Raw genomic sequence first — 22,752 nt, 5'->3', positions numbered from 1 at the left:
TATCTCAAACAGGAAAAAACCCACATCTCTCCTTTGTGGTCATATGAAAAATTACAGCAAACCAGAAAATATCAGAATATTGATAATTCTATAGCCCAAAATGTCACACAGATTTTCAGAAAGCTGTCACAGAACAATTTTACTACAACTGTTACTAACTACTGCTATTGCCATAAGTAGTAATACTCATAGTATTAAGAATAATATTTGGGGGCACCTGGGTGGTGCAGTTGGCTAAGCATCTGACTCTTGGTTTCAGCTTTGGTCATGATCTCAGGGTAGTGAGATCTAGCCCTGCATCGGTCTCCAAGTTTAACGCAGAGTCTACTTAGGATTTTCTCTTCCTCTTCCTGCCCCTCCCATTCGTGCTCTCTCTCTCTCTCTCTCTCTAAAATAAATCTTTAAAAAATAATAATACTATTTGGAGTTGCTACCATTTTTAAACAGAGCATAATATTATAATTTACTGAAAATTCTTTGAAATTATTTTTAAACCCTGTACTGATCTGATGTAAAAAAGTAACATTCTCAGATTTAAATTAATCAGATACTTTGAAAATTAACCTCAAAAAGCACTCTTCTTAAATATTTGACAGTTTGATAACCCTATACATTTTCTCTTGGTTCATAAGGGAGATCCATGGTTTTAACTGTCAGTCTACTGATGAAACCCAGGTCTTTAACCCTAAGACAAGCTTCTCTTCCTAGTTTCATTCTCTGTATACATTGCACTGGGCTTTTCAAAGAAGATATCCCATAATCATCTAAAAAATAAATGTCTAAAAACTATTATCCCCAGTAACACTATTCTTTATACATCCCCTCACTGTCTCTTAGCACAGTAGTTTTCCCCTCTATTCTTTTTACCACAACTTGTAATTCAATAATTTGTTTGCTCATACATTTTTCTCCATCACTTGTGTTGTGTTAGTTCCAAAAGGGAAGGGATCAAGTTTATTTTGTTCACATCACATTCCCAGTATTGTAGAACAGTGTGTGATTTATAGTTGAAACAAACAAAAATCATTTGGTACAAGAGTAAATGATACCTGCATCTCCTCCTGTGTTCAGTGACTTGGTAAATATCAAGACCATCCACATTTATACGGTCCAAGCCAGAAAATGTAAAGTCAACACACACTTGCTCTTCTTCATTTTCACTCCAGTGACAGTCCAGGTCCCTTATTTTTTCTTCGAATAACAGTGATAGCCTCTTTGTTGAACGCCTTCCTACTGGTTTTATCTTCAAATGATTTTTCACACTCGTATCAGAGTGGTCTTTCTAAAGCAGTATTTGTCAACTTTTGCAACCTATGCCTTCTAAAATATATTCTCCCTTAACCTTCTGTGCAATTCCACAGAGATCTTATCAAATATACTTTCTGCTGTTTGTATCACAAAAACAGGAGATATATTCATACGCTTTTAAAAGTAAATCCCCCAGGGCACCTAGGTGGCTCAGTCAGTTAAATGCCTGACTCTTGATTTAGGCTCAGATCATGATTTCAGGGTCGTGAGATCAAGCCCTGCGCTGGGTATGAAGCCTGCTTAAGATTCTCAGATTTTGTTTCTCCCTCTCCCTCTGTCTCTCCCACCCCAACTGCGCTGTGTGTGTGTGTGTGTGTGTGTGCACATTCACTCTCGCTCTTTCTCCCAAATCCCCCAAGATTTGGGTTTGGCTCTCCATAGCCGCTCACATTCTGAGAACTAATATTGTTGTTAACATAAACTTACTTGAAATTCTTTAATGGTTCTACAACATCTAGCATTGATTTTTAAGTTCATGGTTTTCTTTTTTTTTTTTTTCCAAGATTTTATTTCTTTATTTATTTGTCAGAGAGACAGACAGACAGAGTACAAGCAGGCAGAGCGCCAGGCAGAGGCAGAGGGAAAAGCAGGCTCCCCGCCAAGCAAGGAGCCCGGTGCGGGACTCGATCCCAGGCTCCTGGGATCATGACCAGAGCTGAAGGCAGCGGCTCAACCTACTGAGCCATCCAGATGTCCTAGTTCATGATTTTCAGAACACTGGTAGTTTTGCTTAAGCTCCCATTATGTCATGGATTTCATAAATAAGAATATTTTTACATTTGTATTTTCACTTTCATGATGATCTAAGATAGTTTAAACATGTCTATTCTGGATGATCTCAATGATTTCTTTATTAAGCATCTTGGTTTATTTTTATGTTTATAATAACATGCATGAAAAATAGTATTTGTGTTGTGGGCTAATGATAAAAAAAAATAAAGACTTGTACCACAGATTGCAAGTTGTCTACCAACCTGTCAATAATCAGTTGTTCCTGTTTCCTCAGTAACAGGAAGTTTTCTCTCATTCCCCCTAATGCCCCTCCTCAGTGCTAATAGTACCCAGGACCAACTGTTATTTCTGTCAGTCATCACTCTGCGTTATCATTGCCATCGGTTTACTACCCTATTAGATCTTAAGTTTCTTTCTTTTTTTTTTTTTTAAGATTTTTAAAGATTTTATTTACTCATTTGTCAGAGAGTGTGTGGGCAGAAGCAGGGGCAGTGGCAGGAAGAGGGAGAGGGAGAAGCAGGCTTGCCCTGAGCAAGGAGCCCGATGTGGGACTTGATCCCAAGACCCTCGGATCGTGACCTGAGCTGAAGGCAGCCACTTAACCAACTGAGCCACCCAGGTGTTCCTAGACCTTAAGTTTCTAGAGGGCAGGAATAGTAATTATTCCACTTGGTATCTGAATTGCCTAGTATAATGCCTGGTTATAATGGGGATTCAATAGATGCTTTCTAACTGAATTACTGATAAGTGAATGAATGCAGGAGTGAACAAGTCATATAATATATTCCAATATTCCAAACATACGGAGATTCTTGACATTTTAAGACTTCACCAAGATCTTTGAAATAAATTTACCCACGTAACACAGAACACAACAGGGCATTGTAGTCTACTAAGGTTAATTATGGGAATCACTGAAAATTAGACTATATGATGATGTATTTATCCACAGAAGACCAAATTATATATAGTCAGCAGCCCCATTTCCAACACCCAAAACTTGGCTGGGCAAATTTCAAGACAGAAAGAAAACGGATGTACTACATAGCATACAATGTCATGCTGTATTAGTTGCTATTGCTATATAACAAATTATCCTAAAATTGAGTGGCTGGAAACAACAAACATTTACCACTTCAAGCAGTTTCTGTGGATCAGGAATCTGGAAGTAGCTTAGCTGGATGATTCTGGCTCAAGTTCACTCCGGAGGTTGCAATCCAGCTGTCAGTCAGGGCAGTAGTCTCATCTGAAGGTGTATCTGCTTCAAAGCTCATTCTTGTGGCTCTTGGTAGGCCTCAGAAGATCCATTTCCAAGGTCACTCCCATGTACCTTTTCACAGGACAGCCTCATATAATGGCAGCTGACATCTCCAAGGTGATTCAAAAGAGAGCGAGATTCAAGAGAGAATGAGAGAGTGAGCAAGACTACCCAAGACAGTAGCCATAGTCTTTTTATAATCTAATATCGAAAGGGCTATAATGTTACCTTTGTCATACTGTATTTGTTAGAAGTGAGTCACCAAGTCCAGGGCTCATTCAAAGGGAGGTGATATACAGGGTATGAATATTAGGAGGTGGGGTCACTGGGGGCCATCTTACAGGCTGCCAACCAACACATATTCTCTATTTCAAATATATTTTAAACAGAACAAAATAGCAGCATATTACAGGTTAAAATGCACAAAAACTTAAGTGGTAAAAATAAATAGCAAAGAGGAAAGCCCTTAAAATAATGTTTAAACTATTTCTTCCAGTTTTATTGTGATATAATTGACATATATAAATATGACATATATAAATGACCTCTAATAGTCATTAAAATTGTTATAGTTTATGCCTATTTTGGAATTGGAGTCAGGTTAATGCCTTAGTTCCAAACCACCAAAATATAACAAATGAAAACAATCATTTGCTATGCATATGGTATTTAACAATTACTATTGATATCATTTGACTTTTTCTCTTAACTGAAGGGGAATTAATGTTCTTTTAATGATCAGGTTAACCATATTCTACTTACCCACTAACATATGTCTCTAGGTGGTTCAGTGTAATTCCTTAAAATAAGCTAGCAGTTAAGGTAATACTTCATGAAGTATTATCCACTGTCTACTTCTGATGTGCTTTAACAAATAAGTAGTTAGGAACCAAGATATTGAATTTCATATGCCTTGAAAAGGCAAGAAAAAATAAACTAACACCCATGTCTGAATCATAGCAAAATTTTCCAATCATGATTAAAAGCAATTTCATGTTATAGGCTATATGCTCCTCATTCATATTTAATAGAACTAGCCTTAGAATGGAAAATCACATATCCATTGCTTGTTGTATTCTTTCTTATATTATAGTTTCTAAATTGCATATACTTTAATATATGTATATCTCAGGCCTAAATTTTCTTATCCGTTTTGATAGTGATCTATTTTTAGTTCTCCAAAGCCCTAAGACCCCTGGGAAAGAGGCACTGTGATGGTCCCAGAGGATGCTGAAGGTGAATACTGAGAACGAGGACTGGAGCCCCTGACCCAGAGTCGAGTTAGTATCATGGTGGCTATTACCCGGAAATCAACTACATCACCCTTCACAAGAGGTCAGTCAGGAATGCCTATTCTAGACATCAAGTAGGGTTTGGTGAACTACTCTAGGGGATTCAAACAAAAAAGTCAAGGAAGTTCATGAAGCACACAATCTAGTTGGAGAGATGAGACAAATTTATAACAAAATGGCAATACACAGTATCATATAATAGACAATGAACAATATTGCAATGAGGCACCACACCATCTTTTTATCCATTTATTTTACTACATCATGTCCCCTAAATTAGCCAAGGTAGCTTATAAAAGTTACACGAATATGACACTAAAAAGTAATTATATGGATCTTCAGAAGAGAAGTGGGGGTTCCCATGGGTGGGTTTTAAAAGAAAGAACTGAAACATAAAGTAGAGATCTCTTTTGTCAGGAAATAAGGAAAATAAGAAAGGTGGTAGTCCTCTTGTGCGTCTGGGGACAACAGTTCAATTGATCTCAAATGAAAAGTTTAAAGTGAAATGTTGGTATTAGTTTGCTAGGACTGCCATAACAAAGTACCACAAACTGAATGACTTAAACAACCGAAATTTATTGCCTCCCATGGAGTTCAGGAATCTGACATGTTCCCTCTAGAAGTGCTAGCAAAGGATTTGTTCCAGGGCGTCTCACAGCTGCTGGTAGTTCCTTGACTTGTGGCAGCATAACTCCAATTACATGGTGCTCTCTCTGCGTGCATATGCCTGGGTCCAAATTTTCCCTTTTATAAGGATACCAGTCCTGTTGGATTAGGAGCCCACCCTACTCCAGAATGACTTACCAATTACATCTGCCATGACCCCATTTCACCTATTCCCAAATAAGATCACACTCTAAGATACTAGAGGTAAAGACTTCAGCATATGAATTCTGAGGGGGACACATTTCAACTTACACCAAAACCCAGGGTGAGTTCATAGGCAGTGACGAGCTACTTAGTGATGATCTCCCACCACCTACCCCCACCCCCCCCCGCTTTGTGTGTGTGTGTGTGTGTGTGTGTGTGTGTGTGTGTGTGTGTTAGGAAACTGCTGTGTTCCAGCAGATCTTTTAGAAAGCTCTATCTAGTTGCAGTAGGCAATAATAATTGAAGAGGCTGTACCCTGGAGTCAGAGGCTATTTTTAGGCTGTTTGAATTCTACAGTCTACTACATAGCTTATAAGGGACAGCATCATCTGGCCACCCTACCTTGGCTGCCTCAGGGTAGACCACTTTTCTCTTCTCTTTGTCCTCCAATCAACTTGGCTTTGCCCCAGTATTCTGAATGCCCCAAGTCCCTTCCTCTGCAGTTTTTCTGAACACATCATTCGTTATGCCTGGAGTGCTCTCACCTTGCTTCACTTAGTTAATGCCTCCATTTCAGAGCTCAAAACAAATGGCACTTCCTCAAGCAATCTTCCACCTGAGCTCTCCAGACTAGATAAGTCTCTCTAGTTACTTGCTCTTACAGTTCCCAGTCCTTCTTCTGGAAGCATTATCACAGCTGTAGTCAGCTGATTGATTGCATAATTTGTCATTAACTGTCTGTCCATCCTGCTAGACTACAACTTCCATGAGGGTAGGTAGGACAGCATCTGTCCTAGTGACATTGCTGTAGTGGAATGTCTTGTGCAGAGGAGGTGCTGAATATTTGTTGCATAAAAAAGCAATGAAAACCTGAGCTAAGGTGGGAACCATAGGAATAGAAAAGAAAGGACAGAGAACAGGTTCAGGAAAGTTTATAATTTGGTAACTTGGTAGGCAAGAAAGGAGAAGTGCAAGATTGCTCAAAGGTTTTAAGTGTGAGAGAAGGATGATACCACTAATAAAAATGAGGCTAGTGGGAGCTAGGTTGGGAGTCCCATTTTTGGCACTTCTAATGCAAGGTGGGTGATGACATACTTAAGTAGAAACACCAATTAGTTAAAGAAAGGAAGATAAGATAGATACTTGAGGTTGATATATGGGTCTTAGGTTGGTTCCAAGAAACTCTTGACCATCACTCTTGAAGGACAAGGTATTCCCTCTCAGTTGATCTGCCTTTCTAATATGTATCTTCACAGCCATTTTTCATGCGTGTTTAAGTATTTTTTATCATTAGAATATTCTTGTTTGATATAGATAATTTGGACAATAAAGAAAAATATAAAGAAGACCTTGAAAGCTGGGTGCACCTAAGTAGAAAATTGGCTTGGTGGGGTGCCTGGCTGGCTCAGTTGCTTAAGCATTGGACTCTTGATTTCAGCTGAGGTCAGGATCTCAGGGTTGTGAGATCAGGCCCTGCATTGGGCTCTGTGCAGGGTGTGGAGGTTGCTTAAGATTCTCACTCTTTCTCCCTCTGTCCACCTCCCTCACTTAAAAAAAAAAAAAAAGACGAAGAAGAAAGGAAATGTAGCTTGCTTACAATAAACATACATAAAATGGTATAACACTTCTGAATGGTCATTTGAAAATGTGATGTAAAACATTGAAACGTAACAATATACTGGATCATTTCTATGTTTAGGAGTTTAATCAAAATAATTAATCAGATATAAGTATAAAGTTTGCTTAGAGGGAGGAAATTGTTTTATCTAGATATGACATGGTTGGATTTTCTTTCCGTAATTTTTTTTTTAAAGATTTATTTATTTATTTGACAGAGATCACAAGTAGAGAGAGAGGCAGGCAGAAAGAGAGGAGGGAGCAGGCTCCCCGCTGAGCAGAGAGCCCGATGCGGGACTCGATCTCAGGACCCTGAGATCATGACCTGAGCCAAAGGCAGCGGCTTAACCCACTGAGCCACCCAGGCGCCCCGACTTTCCGTAATTTTTTTATGTTGGGTCATATTGTATGAATAATTTAAAAAATTCAGGTCACACAATATATACCATTTCAAACTTTATCTCTTCACCCTATCTCTGTTTTTGTTTGTTTAGTTTTTGAGAGTGGGACGAGGTGAAAGAGGCAGAGGGAGAAGAAGAGAGACTCTTAAGCAGGCTCCATGACAGCATAGAGCCCAACGAGGGGGTCCATCTCACAACCCTGAGATTATGACCTGAGTTGAAATCAAGAGTCAGATGCTTTGGGTCACCTGGCTGGCTCAGTCAGTTAAGCGTCTGCCTTTGGCTCAGGTCATGATCCCAGGGTCCTTGCTCAGTGGGGAGCCTGCTTCTCCTTCTGATGCCGCTTCCCCTGCTTGTGCACTCTGATCTCTCTCTCTCTCTCTCTCTCTGTCAAATAAATAAAGAAAATCTTAAAAAAAAAAATTCAGATGCTTAACTGACTGAGCCACCCAGGGACTCCTTTCACCCTTTGATCATAACCATATATTAGGTTATGTCTTAATAACCTAATAATTAGAAGTTATTTTATTCTTTCTCTTATAAACATGCTATGATAAACATCTGTATATAAATCTGCTTTATTCAAGGGACATGATGAGATGTGAGCACAAAGTAGAATTGCTGTGTTTTTAAAAGCCTCTTGATGCATTATCAAATGATCTTCCAAAAAGTTGAGCCAACTTATACCCTCACTAGCAGGATATGACATTTTATAGTGACAACACACTCTAGGCCAAGTTTACAGCTCTTTCTGATTAGATCTAGGTGACTCACGGGGTCCATTCAATGTCAGATAGGCATTGCCTGGGCTTGAGAAAGAAAAGAAAGAAAGGAGGTCACTACCACACATTGGTCATTAGTGACAAAAATTTAGGGTAAATGAGCTTCAAGCAATGGAGTAAGTATTTCAGCCTACTTACTTTGAGTTAATTCAAATGGAACATACGTATAGATTAAATGAAGAACTAACATCTACGTTGGAAATGTCCACTTGTTCCTCTTCATCTTTATTTTTCAGGGAACTGCTTAGTTTTTGATTGAGGCATTTTATCACTATATGCACTGTATGTGGGTAGCAGGATCTTGACTGTGTATGTTGGTCTCTACCTGACTCCTCTCCTCTCTGCTGCACTATGAGAATCCAGCAGTATTAAGAGTTACCAAAAGGAAACTGTTCTGAAAACATTTTTCTTCCCAAACTGGGATTCACACTAAATAAAGCAATGCTCAAATGCTTTACGCAAGGGTTATTCTCCAATGAACTCTTACACAGTATTTCATCATAGATGTTTTTAAACTGGGAACATAGCTTACTGCATTTCATTTGCTGCATTAGAAACTATGAAAAGCTTCTGCAGAGACAAATGACAACACCATTTTCTAGAATAGAGATACATAAAGTTGGGCAATTTGGGGAAGAAAAAAAACACCTCTTTACCACTCTTATAAAAATTCCATTCTGAAATGGAGAAAAAAATTAAAAGTCAAACAAAAATAGAAAAGACAGAATGGAAACTGAAAATCACCTTAGAAAAGAAGACAAACCAGGAAGAACAAAATGTAACTACCTTAAAGGGGTGAGTAGCTCCGAAATTAAAATTTTTTTTTAAGTTGAAAAGTCCTTTATTCTTGATTGCCTTCACTAGGATAGTTTTACAATTTTAAAATTATGCCCTTCCTTTCTCCTCAAACACTACAAAATTAATCTTACATTCATGAAAAGCTTTTATGTGAACATCAATGAGGAGTGTTTTTTCTGCATGGATGAAGAAATTTGGCTTAAAAATTTGATTAGTTATACATGTTTGGAAACAGCTTATATGTAATACAACGGTTTCCACTTAAACATGAGGTTGTGATTACATACATCCCTGCAGATGTGAAATTTAAAAATAACAACATTTACTGAATGACACAATACATTATTTAAAAACCCATAGCAGACTGGCTGTACTTTGCTATTTTAAGACTTTTTTGTAAATGTTAAGAATTCATTGGTAGAGCCAATTCTACCCAATTTGTGATGGAGTTTTTAGATGAGTGTAGTGTATTTTTATCCAACCAATATTTCTTTTCCCCCTTTATCCTCACTAATAAATTCTCATTTTGTTCAAGGCAACAAAGTGCATCATTGAAAATACTGACAGCCTGATGCTGCATGGCATCTAGGGTAGATAATGTGACACCCTTCTGGCCAAAAGCAAGCAAATGTCTGCTCTCCTAAGACAGGTACAACACCTGCACTCTTCCATCTCATTGTCTACTGAAACCTAGATGTGAAGGGTGTGGGGGGGTAACAATCATGGTGAGGATGGCTAAGGATAGAGGAGCGTGACGATGGAAGGAGACTGGGTTCCTGATGATGTCTTCTACGCATCATATGTCCAAACCTTGGACTGTTCATATCTAGATTCTGTGTGTGTGTGTGTGTGTGTGTGTGGGTGTGCACACTCACGCGATGAAAAAGAACTCTTCTGTTAAGCCCCTCTGTTATACTTTTCTATTGTTTGTAGCTCTGCCCATTCCTAACTCATACAGTGACCAGTTCTTTTACAGTTCTGTTTTTTCTGCTTAGGTGAGCAGTACCAAGTACTTATGAGAACGAGAGAGAGAGAGAGAGAGAGAAGCATTTTAATTAAAATAGCAAAATAATTCCATGCAATTTGTAAGCAGCCACTTCCCCAGCCTTCCAAGTGCCAGTCACTTGCCCCAGTGACCTTGCTTATTTGCCCGAGGGCTATTGGATTTCCCATCACCCAGCCTGGATCCCAGCTCAAAGTCAGGCACAGCCTGGGGCCTCCAAAACCTTGCTCCTGCATCCTTCCAGATAGGTCTTTCTTGTTAAGCATTTTTAATGTCATCTTAGATAAAACACTATTTATTTATAAAGACAGCACCACTGCTATTTTACACGCCTTAAGTATATATGCTGTACTCAATTCCCATTTACTGTTTTTCTTACAGAAAGCTTTCAGAATTTCCCTTTTAGTTTGAACCAGATATCCATACATTTGTTTTCCTTTATGGAAGATAATCTGGATAACAAAGCTTTGTTCAGTTCTAGAACTGTCAATGCTTTTCTGATTTTCTGTACTTACAGTTATTTAATCTTAGGCTCTAGGCACCTGCATCTTGGTCAGGCCTCCTCATCTGCTCTGTCTTATCACCTTATTTCCTTAACCAAGGGACAGAGAAGAATGTGGATATTTGAACTCGAAAAAACCATGAGTCATCTGTATTTAATACACTCATCATCATAAAGCAGATATTTCTTACTTTCTTTCCAAATACTCAGCTTTATAAGGTTGCAGCTCCTTCTATGATCCCCTCAAGCCAAAGAACATGTATTTGGCTTCCTTCCTTTCCCCTTACAGATGTCACAAGAAGGCAGTCTTAAAGTCTGCACATACTTTTCCTCCTCTTGTCTTTAAACTTTATTTCCCTTTATGGGAGGGAAAACCCCATTTGAACTTCTCCAACTCTTTTTTATGTCTGGTCTCTATTTCCCATTCCCAAACCTAACTTAATCTAATTAGACACAATGGAAGGGGCTCATCATTGTCTTACATTAGAATTGTAATGCTCACAGTCATTAAAAAATATATACAGAGGGAACTTCATGGTTGGACAGGGTTAGGAAGAGATCACTAAATTCATTGAGCTGCTTGCTCTGTTAGGTAGTATATTTTTAGAATTATTTTAAATTATACACGTATTAAAGGATAGTTTTTTTTTTTAAGGACAAAATCATGTCTCTCATACGAACAAAAATGAACACAAGTTAAAGAGTTTATGTAACTTACTAATTCATGAGGGAACCAGTAGATGTTACAATCAGTTCAAAAGACAACCTACAGTCATGATAAATGCTGAAATGTATATACAAATGGATAAAACAAAGGCTAAAAGAAGTCACTGTCTATAGGGCAATAATCAATATAGTATTTCACAAGATAATCTGCAATTCTATGGACAGGAATTATGGTATACTATCCATTTCTGTCTCTAAAAGGTATAAAATACTCCAGTAAAGACAAGTGAAGGTGATCACTGGATGTAAAAAATCAGCAAGGACACCCCATCATTTTAGTTTTTCCATACATTGGTAACCTGGTAAGACATAACTAGGTGGTGCTCTTTCTTGAACCACCGCCCCCCATCCTTGGGAAAAAACTTATTAGCTTTTCCTAGGAGGAGATAAAAATCAGGGTGAGGTAGAGCAGTTTTAAATGACAAGACTGTAAAAAACTGATTAAGATTGAGGCAAATTTTCCTTCCCATCCAACTAGGGGTAATGTTAAATAAAAGTTTGGGCCCTGGAACCACAGTTTATGGTTCAAATCCCATTTTTACCACTGACCAATGTGTCAACTCCTGGGCAAGTTACTTAGTCTTTTGAAGCCCAGGCTTCTTTATGTAGGTAATGAGGTTATTAGTAATTCTTTACTGACAAGTTTGTTGAATGGGTCAAGGGAGATGACCCAGTAGAATGCTTAGCATGATAACTGGCTTGGCAAGGTGCCAAAAAAAAAATGTTAGTTGTCATTGTTAATATTTTTGTCAATGTTACAATTTCTTTTTATTTTATTTTACTTTTTAAAGATTTTATTTATTTATTTGACAGAGAGAGAGATCACAAGTACACAGAGAGGCAGGCAGAGGGAGAGGGGGAAGCAGGCTCCCCGCTGAGCAGACAGCCCTATGTGGGGCTCGATCCCAGGACCCTGAGACCATGCATGACCTGAGCCGAAGGCAGAGGCTTAACCCACTGAGCCACCCAGTGCCCCAATATTACAATTTCACTTTAAGTAAAACTAGTATGTCCAAGTTAAACTAGCTTGGAAATACAAGGCATCGAATTATTTTGAAAAAGCTTTACTGGGGCACCTGGGTGGCTCAGCTGTTAAGTGGCTGCCTTCAGCTCAGATCATGATCCCAGAGTCCTGGGATCGAGACCCGCATTGTCTATGTTTGGAGGGAAGCCTGCTTCTCCCTCTGCCACCCCGCTGCTTGTGTTCCCTCTCTCGCTGTGTTTCTCTCTGTCAAATAAATAAATCTTAAAAAAAAAAAAGAAAATGCTTTATTAAGGCATAATTAGTATATAATAAGCCGGATATGAAGTGTATAATTTAAGCTTGGTATATAAGTACTATGAAACCATCACCATAATAACCATGTTCATTACCTACAAAATCTCCTTTATGACTCGGTGATCTCTACTTTCCACCCTTTTCTGTTTCAGCTTCTTATCTCCGGATGATTACTGATCTAATTTTTGTCACTGTAGATTAGTTTGCATTTTCTAGATGTTTATAAATGGAACCATGTGGTATGCATTCTTTTTTGTCTGGTTTCTTTCACTCAGCTTAATTATTTTGAGATTCATTCTGCATTAATAGTTCATTCCTTTTAACTGCCAAGTAGCGTTCCGTTGTATGCATATACCACAGTTTATTCACCCATCCAGCTGTTGATAGAATTTGGATTTTTGGTCATTACAAATAAAACTGTCATAAACATTTATATATGAGTCTTTATGGGAATGAATGCATTAATTGGGTAAATACCTTAGTAGAATGTTTAAATCATATGGTGTGTGGGTGTATGTTAACTTTTTAAGAAACTGCCAGGCTGTTTTCCAAACTTGTTTTGTAATTTTTCATTCCCACCAACAGTGCATGGGAGCTCCTCTTCCTCTATATCCTGTTAACACTTGGTACAATCAGATTTTAATTTTAGCTATTCTAATAATTATGTGGTAACACCTGACTGTGGTTTGAATTTCTATTTCCCAAATGGTTAGCAATATTGAACACCTTTTCCTGTGCTTGTCATATACTCCTGAGTTGATAAAAGGTGCTTTGCTGAAACAATTGTGGGACTTTTGTCAGTTGGATAGTACATTCATACGTAATGTACTTCATCTCATTGAAAACCATTGCCATAATACATAAAATGTAAAATGCATACACTGAGCCCAAAACATGTAAACATCTTCGTGGCTCATAAACCAGCAGAAATATGAATGAGTAAGTGGGACTAAAGCTAAAGGCCTGCCAGAGGACGAGCCTGGAAACAGAAGTGGGGAATGGATGACTCCTCTGGTAAGGAAGATTAAAAATCCTCCACAGGAGATAGGGGATCTGACCTGACTCACAGCTTAAAGCCAGTGGCTGGAGTGGGACCTTTCCTACCCACCCTAATGAAAGGAAGCTGAAAAATGGAAGGCCCTGTATTTTTACCCTCCACCTTCTTCCTGCTGACTTTCTCTCTAGGACTCACAGGAAAGTGTAGGCTAAGGAAGCAGGAAGCAAGAAGCAAGAAGACTTTAATTGAAAATTGAGTCAAGCTGCCTTCTGGCCTCAGGCCCAAATCCATTCTAAACCCATAGGTCGTAATAGTGTGGGATCCCAAAAACACATTAGAAGACTCAATTCTGGACCAGAGGTCTGAAGGAGTGGGAGAGTAAGTAAAAGTAAGATAGGTGGAGGAGAGAGACTGAGAACCAAAACATAAAATCAAAACAAAATCCACCCCTCAGATGAACCTCATGAAAAAAGTAGTGATAAAAAAGACAACCAACAAAGTTAACAAGCAGAACATAAATTCACCCTCTGTGAAATCCGTTGCATGGAACAATATGACAAAGATCTTAAAATAAGTTTGTTCTTTCAAAGAAAGAAATTTAAAAAAAATATTCATTATAAGAATAAGATTTCATGCAACAAAATGGCTTGAAAAGAGAATATGTGGATATGAAAAAAGACTTACAAAAATTATAAATGAAAAACCATACTTATAATATGAAATGTGGATGATCAATAAGTTCTAGCCAGGTATGGTAAAGTATGAAGAATGGGCATACATTTTTTTGTAGCTCCTGCCATCAAAAGGTGGAGTCTATTTCTCTGTGACTTGTTTTAGCCAGTGGATCACTAGCAAAAGTGAGGCAAGTAGAGGCTTGGAAAGTACATAAGTATTGGGTCCAATATACTTTTGATGCTGGGAATGCAGAAGCCACAGGCTCTCCCCTGGGCAGTGAGAGATCACGTGGAGTGAGTGGTTCGGTCACTTCAGCAGTCCCACAGCCCAGTGAAGCACAGGCTCGAGCTGACGTGCCAGGAAGCTGTAGTTGCAAGAGGGAGTCCAGGCAAGGCCAGCAGAAAACCTCCCAGCCAGCCCACAAAATCATGAGAAACAAGAAATACATTGTTCTTATTTCAAACCACTAAATTTTGAAGTGATTTGTGAGACAATACCTAATTGATACATTGGCATAGTAAAAGAGAGAATTAGGGAATGAGAAGATAGTCTGAGGAATTCACCTAAAACACCATATGGAGAGACAAAAGAAATTAAAATAAGAAACGGTAATTAAGAGATTTGGAGGGTAGGTGACACAATTCTAATGTCCTTCTAAGAAGAATTTCAGAGGAAGAGACTGGAAGGACTGGCAGAGAGGTAACATTGAAACAATGTTAACTTGGAATCTTCCAGAATGAAAAAAGTCATCAGTCTCTAGTTCCAAAACTATTAAGGGATTAAATAATTTACATATAAATTAAAATTTATCATTTTTTAAAAGATTTTTATTTATTTATTTGAAAGAGAGATATCACAAGCAGGCAGAGAGGCAGGTAGAGAGAGAGGAGGAAGCAGGCTCCCTGCCGAGCAGAGAGCCCGATGCGGGGCTCGATCCCAGGACCCTGAGATCATGACCTGAGCTGAAGGCAGCGGCTTAACCCACTGAGCCACCCAGGCGCCCCAAAATTTATCATTTTTGTAAGCTGTTTACATGTTGACTTAAATAAAATGTGAATTCTGTTCAAGTTAAACTGAAAAAGGTCAGTTTCTCATTTTAAAACCCAAGCTTTTCAACATTTGATGAGTGGCAGGATGGTGGAGGGAAAGGCCTCCTTTTAGCTAGTGTCCCCATGTTGACCATGCTATGCTTTTTGTCAAGCCTCTTTCCCACTAACCAAATGGTTTTGATTGTCTCTATATCAAAAATCCTCCAACCCAGCTCCAGTATTGCAGGGAGGAGTTATGAACCAAGACACTCCAAACAGTTTTGACTCCCCCAGGAATTATACACCTCAAATAAACTGATTTTGAAAATGCCATGCATTCTTGTATGGCACACATACAACATCGATTTCCTTCATTTCTAAGGATTTGGGAAAGGAAGACGAGGCACACACAGGTGCTCAGCCCACCGTTTTGATCTAATCTTTCTTGTGTGTTCTTATTCTGCTTAAGTAATCCATTTTTCAAAACGGTAGCAGATAAAAAGCGACAAATTTAACATCAGGAAAAAGGCTGCCAGAGATAGATTTATTAGCAGCATTGAAGAATGACAGACTGAAGTCTGAGAGTAAGGAAGAAAACTGAAAAACTTTAAAAAGGAGACAATACTACTCAAAACACACATTAATGGCATGTTAAGTTTGGAATACATATGTGTATATCCATATTATACAGAATATGCTTCAGAAGACTCTGAGGACCTTCCACGTAAGTTGAGCATACAATGATAATTCTCTGGGTCATTAAGGCATTATTATTGTTGTTATTATTATTATTATTATTATATTCTCTGTTAAGGCAGGAGAGTGACAAATGTACCTATACATTTGTAAAAAGACTTCTATCAAAACAAAACTTTTATTGCTTAAAGGAATGAACACTCATGTGTAAAATTTATTCCATAAGGACCCGAGCAATTTTACTCCATTAGCTAAAATCTGACAGTTCAGAAATTTATCAATATTTTTTGTTTTTTTTCCACTTTGTCATGCTCATGTTTTCATAAAAAACACTCTAAAGTCCCACGCTGATAAAAATATAATGTTTCTCTTTCCCTGATATGGTATGTAATGTTTTCAATTTTATCTAAGGGAAATTTCTCTTCTCTGTATAATTCAAAATAGCTTTATTTTTCAAAAGGGAACACTGTGTCACGTTAGGTTCTTTGTATTTAAAGCACTGACTACTGATTATTCTGAGTCACAAGATCAGGACCTAATTATTTCTGCTAGTAGAAAATTGCAAGTACTGCTTTCCCCAAATATCCTCTTTCAGACATTTTTTTGAGTTATGTTAAAAAGCGTGCTGTGCAAAGACTCATTTGTCATATTTGGAAATAAAAAGATGAAATGAAAGCCCAGGGTTCCCAAGTTAGTTACCCACCCAGGTTAACTAATTTAGTTGTCATTTGGAGCTATCCTTCCTTTAAGGCAGGAATGAATCTCCTGTACAAAACTTGGGTGATTGGCATCCAGTCTCTGCTTCAGTGCTTCCAGTTACAAAGGGTTCATAACTTTACAAGACATCCCATTTTACCTTTAGACAGCTCTCATTGTTAGATCACTATGTTGCTGATACTGAAGCAAATATGCCTCCCCGTAACTTATACCATTGAATTCAAAATAGTTCTTTTTGTTTCTATATGTGAGTCTTTAACCATGAAGAACACAATGATCTTGGTTCCCCTTTTGTTTTCATTTGTCTCAAATAAATTTCCCTAATTTCGTACCTAGTCGTTTTTTCATAAATCAATGAACATCAAGCTTTCTTCCTCTCTCTCGATTCATTCCTCCTTCCCTTCCATCTTTCCTTCCTTCCTTTTTTCCTAATTCAGTCCAAAAGCCAAGAGATGCAGCAAAGGCAACTAGAAGGGTCTGTGGTGGGGATAAACATGATGATGTAACATAGGGGAGTGGAGCCCAAGAGAGATAACACTAGGGCTTGACTGGAAATGCACAGTCAAATGATCTCCCCAGGTAGCCCACCATCTCTTGGCTTCCACGGAGGAGCAACAGAGGCACTCTACCTCCAGATTTATTCAAACGAAAGTCTGGGATTTGACTCTCTCAATCTTAAGACTGAATCATTGTCTGTGGCTGGCTGGGAATACAACTGTTGCTTGAGAGTAGGTTCCATGCCAACCCCTTTGTTGAACTTGGGGGTTGGAGTTAATTCCACCAGTCATTTGAACAGAGGATAAGAAAAGGATAATTAAAAAGTCTAGGTCTTGCTTTTAGGAGAAGGAGAAATAGATACTGGGTAAGCTAAAACAACAGATGTCTACTATGGTATAACTGTTAATATTTTCAGTAATAATATCTATACTATTGGGCACCTGAGTGGCTCAGCTGGTTAAGATCTGCCTTCAGCTCAGGTCATGATCCAGAGGGGAGGCTGGGAGGTTGTTTCTTCCTCTCCTTTGCACCTCCCCCTTCTTGCATGGGTGCTCTCTTTCTTAAATAAAATCGTTAAAAAAATAATATCTAGACTTTTTTATACATATATTTTTCTTATAATGAAACCATTCTGTGGAAATTCTATTTTTTGCAACTTGTTTCTATTCTACTTAGAACCAAAGATAAAAACATTTTCATGTCAGTGAATATGTTTAGAAAATCATTTTGATGGCTACAAAATACCAATTTTCTGTAACATGCTTTACTTTTGAACAAATAAGTTCTTTGCATATTTTTTTTTGCTAAATAACACTGTGAAGATTTTTTTTTTTTTTAATTTACAGAAGGCTCCATGCACAATGTGGGGCTTGAACTCATGACCCTGAGATCAAGAGTCACACACTCTACTGACTGAGCCAGCCAGGTGCCCCAACTCTGTGAAGACTCCACACACAACTTTGTGTACTCATCCAGAGTATTTTCTCAGGATAAATCCTTTAAGATAGGACTATCATAGAATATGCTGCTTTTCAAGATTTTCAACCAGTTGTAAGTACCATTCTTCATTTGGCATTTGAGAAACACTCTGCAATATTTGTGGTTTTTTATCTTGCCTAACTAGTCCAGTTTGTCAATGCCTCTCTATATTAGTGTCAGAAAGAAGCATAAAACTCCCAATATACGTACAGATACTAGGATGAATACTTATTTTTTCTGAAAAGTATACCTTTATTTTTTCCACCACTTATGATTGTATTAATCTGTATATATCACAATACTGGTATTCAAACCTCTGTGTTATCCCCTCCCATGTTTTATCTGAACTGGCTTGTGTGATCAACAGAATACAATAGAAATTATGGCATGTTCAGTTCCGAGATTCCACTATAAAAGACATTACAGGTCTCTCTCTACATACCTTATCTATATCTGTATCTATCTTTATCTCTGTCTTCTATCACTCACTCTCTGGTAAGCCAGCTGCCATTTTGTGAGGACAGCAGTTAGGTAGCCTTGGAGAAGCCCACCAAGGAAGGCATTAGTCGTCAATGACCAGTAAGTACTAAGGCCTGCCAAAAGCCACATGAATGAACTTGAGGTGAATTCTCTACCAGCTGAGTCTTCAGATGATGGCAGCCTAGGCTGACAGCTTGAATGAAATCTCTAGAGATTCTAAGTCAGAAGCACCCATTTAAGCTGCTCCCTGATCACTGACCCACAGAAACTGTGAGATAATCAATGTTTGTTCTTTTAATCTGTTAAGTTTTAGGGATAGTTTGTTAACACAGCAATAAAAAGCTAATATACCCTATACTGCTACAGAGATTGAACTTTTCATAAAAAAATCTTTACACAAAGAAAACTCCTACCCCAGCCAGATAGCTTCACTGGTGAGTTCTACCAAACACTTAACTAATAAATAACATTAGACATATACAAATTCAGAAACTAGAAAAGAAAAAAAAAATTCCCAATTTATTTTATAAGACCACCATAATTGTATTAACAAAACCAGATAATATCACAAGAAAAAAAGGAACTCATAGTGCTTATAACCATGGATGTGGAAAATCTTAACAAAATACTAGCATATCAAATTAAGTAATAGATATAAAGCCATAATAAATCATGACCATGTGGGGTTTAGACATAAGTGTGAGGTTCTAAACATTAAAAAATTGATGTAATTCAAAATAATAGTTTAAAGTAGGGAAAAAAACCCACAATACTGCAAGAAATGCATAAGTAGTATTTGGCAAAATTTAGGAACCTATTCATGATAAAAATTCACAAAACACTAGAGATAGAAACTTCACTCATTTGATATAATACATTTTAGAAAAGTCTACTGCCCTCTGTTGCAATATTAAAACTTTCCCTAATTCTGTTCAACATTGTACTATTTAGACATTTTCATTCTAGCTAATGCCATGAGAAAAGAAAACAGAAAAGATTTAAAGGAAGGAAAATGTAAAACTATTTTCAGATGATATTATTATAACAAAAAAACTTATAAAAATCTCCAACTAAATACCAACTAAAAGTGAGTGAATTTAACATATCGAGAATCCAAAATTAGTATACAGAACTCAATTATTTTTCTCTATAATAGCAGTGAACAACTGAAAAAAGGGTTTAAAAAATGGTCAGTAGTAGAATCTAAAATTATAAAATACTTAGGAATAAATTTAACAAAAAACTTATAGAACCTCTACACTGAAAACTACAAACCACTGCCAATAGAAACTAAAGCAGACGTAAATAAATAAAGATATACCATATTCTTGGACAGGAAGATTCAATATTTTTAAGATATAAATTCTTGCCAAATTGACCAGTACATTCAATGAAATCTTAATAGAAATGACTATAAGATTTTTTGATAAATTGTCAAGCTGGCCCTAAAAACTATGTGAAAGATTTAAAGAACCTAAAATGACCAAAATAATCTTAAAAGTTGGAGGGCTTACATTACTTGATTTTAAAACTTACATAAAGCTATAGTAAGCAAATTACTATTTAAAAGTATAGTAATACAGTGTGAGATTGGTCAAAATATAGACAAATAGATCAATGGCAGAGAATAAAGGACCCTCAAAGAGATCTATGCGTACATGGTCCAATGACTTGATACAAAAGTCCCAAAGTGGTTCTGTGCTGAAAGAACATTTTCAACCAATGTTTTGGAAACATTTGGATATTTAGATGGAGAAAAACTGAACATACCTACAGTACCTACTCCATATTATACACTAAAATTAATTCAAGAGGGCTTATAGACTTACACATAAAGGCTAAATTAATAAAACTTCAAGAAGCATTCCATGCAAAATCGCTTTGCTACCTTGGGTAAGATGAAAATTTCTTAGCAATGACCTGGAAAACACTAATCATAAAAGAAAGAAAATGTTAATTGAAGTTCATAATAATCAAAGACTTCGGTTCTTCCAAAGACACCGCTAAGTAATGAATAGTCAATTCATAGACTCAGGAGAAAATATTTGCAACATATATATCTGATAAAGAACTTATTGCTCAGCATTATCAAGCACAGGGAAGCAAATTAAAACCACAAGGAGATACCCCTTATTAGAAGGGTTAAAATGAAAATAACCACAAAAATATTCACAATACCAAATGCTGTCCAGGATATGGAACTTTCAGATTTCTCATAATGCTAGTAGGAATAATACTGGTAAACCACTTTGGGACAGAGTGCGGCAGTTTCTTATAAAGTTAAAAATTATATATTTATAGAGTATTGTGCTTCCTGCTGTTTATCTGGCAGAAATGAAAATATGTAATAATATAAAGTGCAGTAGAAGAATGTTTATAGCAGCTCTAATCATAATAGTAAAATTTGGAAACTGTCCAGGTGTGTGTCCATCAAAAGAAGAATGGATAAACAAACTAGTATATTCATACAATGGAATACTATTCAGAAAAAAAGGATTAAATTAGTGTCACACTCTGCAATGTCACCGTATCTCAAATAAGACCACGCAGCAAAAGAAGCCCAAAAAGTACATGTTGCATGATTCTACTTACATGAAGTTCTAGACCAAACGCAATTAATCTCTTGCGATAGGATTCTGAAAAGTGCTGCTTTCTAGGTGGAAGGGATTGACTGGGAAAAGGGCACAGGAACTTCCTAAAGAGAGAAGTACCCTGTTATCTTGAGAAATGTATGGAATACATGGGTGTCTGCATTTGTTAAAACTGAAAGTACCCCTAAAATCTATGCATTTCATGTGTCTTAAGCATATATCAGTAAAATTTAAAAGTACACACAACATTTTAATTGTTGTTCTCCGTTACAATCTTCCCTTTATTATTCCATTAATTAGCACACATTGGGCAAGGCAATTCAATTGCCAATGAATCAATCTATCTTTATGTAGGCAGTGTCCATTGTATCCAAGGATATAATGAGTTACTTCATCAGGTTAAATAAAGCTATGCTATGTTCGTGATTCTCCCTAATATGTTAATAGATCCAGTAATTCTAACTACCGATGAGATTAGACACAGAAGCCAATTTTAAGTTTCATAATTTTAAAGTGTGCATTTTGCACTAATTTTCTGTTTCTTATATTTGTGCCATATTTATTTTATTGTGATACATAACTCCTTTAAGACATCATATAGTGATTATTGCCTGGCAACTTGTTTTTTATTCCAAAATGTGAAATACACAGAGTATGTATATATATATATATATATATATATATATATATATATATATATATATAAAGAAAGACTAATAAAATAGGAGTAAACATAAAATCCTTCTAAATTAAATGGTGGGGGGGTGCCTGGAGGAGGAATGTTAGAGTGGGGGATTGGGAGTGTGTCAGGAGCTGTCCGAGGTCTGAATGAAAGAGATGTCATGGAGTCACCTTTTCCAGAATGCTCCAAAAAAATGGCAGAAGACTCCAGGAGAAAGAAGCCTTCATTTATTTACAGCAAGTCCATTACAAACCTCTTTAGCTCAAGAGTCATTTATGGTAAAATATTCTTATCCAAAAATGAAAAATATTCTTTGTAGAGGCCTGACTTAACTAAAGCCATATTTTTAGAAATATTCCTCTCTGTAACTGCTGCACAGATTTTTGTTGTTGTAGTAGTAGTTCATGAGTTAATGAGAAGATTTGGTTTAGTCAATATCTGTCAATGTCCAGTTAAAGGGCATTTGTGTATTACAGATAATACTATTAAGTATTAAATACGTTATTTCAGAATCTAATTATTTTAGGTAGTTATTACTACAATGTATAAAGATTATTTATACTGTTGATGATGACAGCTAATGTTCCCCGAGGTCTTAATAAGTACTAAGTACTATCAAAATACTTCCCATGGATTTATCTAAGTAAATCTTTGCAACAACACTAAGACATAGTACAGTAATTATTTCTATTTTATAGATGAGAAGAGTAAGCTACAACAGCATATGACACACGTTCAGTGTTACTTAGCTAGCAATGGTAAAAGCCAAATCTTTCCTCTTAACCAATATACAAAGAGGTCAATTTGCATGTAAACGAATGCTTATATATATGCTCTTTTCTTTTAAAAATATTCTATGCATAATATGTTGCTACTTTTAGAGTTCCCTTTTCCTTAGGGTC

The 22,752-nt window shown here is 37.0% G+C and overlaps 1 long non-coding RNA gene across 1 annotated transcript in view; it reads left to right on the top strand.

Moving 5' to 3' along the window:
• The first annotated feature begins 8,777 nt into the window (after nucleotides 1-8,777).
• LOC125095818 (uncharacterized) overlaps nucleotides 8,778-22,752 on the top strand; it is a 268,620-nt gene continuing 254,645 nt past the window's right edge. The window contains exon 1 of the long non-coding RNA XR_007125958.1: nucleotides 8,778-8,995. This is a non-coding gene — a long non-coding RNA (uncharacterized LOC125095818). The remainder of the gene's footprint in view (nucleotides 8,996-22,752) is intronic.

The sequence above is a fragment of the Lutra lutra genome, chromosome 3 (assembly GCF_902655055.1).
Source record: "Lutra lutra chromosome 3, mLutLut1.2, whole genome shotgun sequence".
Lineage (NCBI taxonomy): Eukaryota > Metazoa > Chordata > Mammalia > Carnivora > Mustelidae > Lutra > Lutra lutra.
The sequence above is the reverse complement of the archived record's forward strand: the minus strand, read 5'-3'. Positions and strand labels throughout refer to the sequence as shown.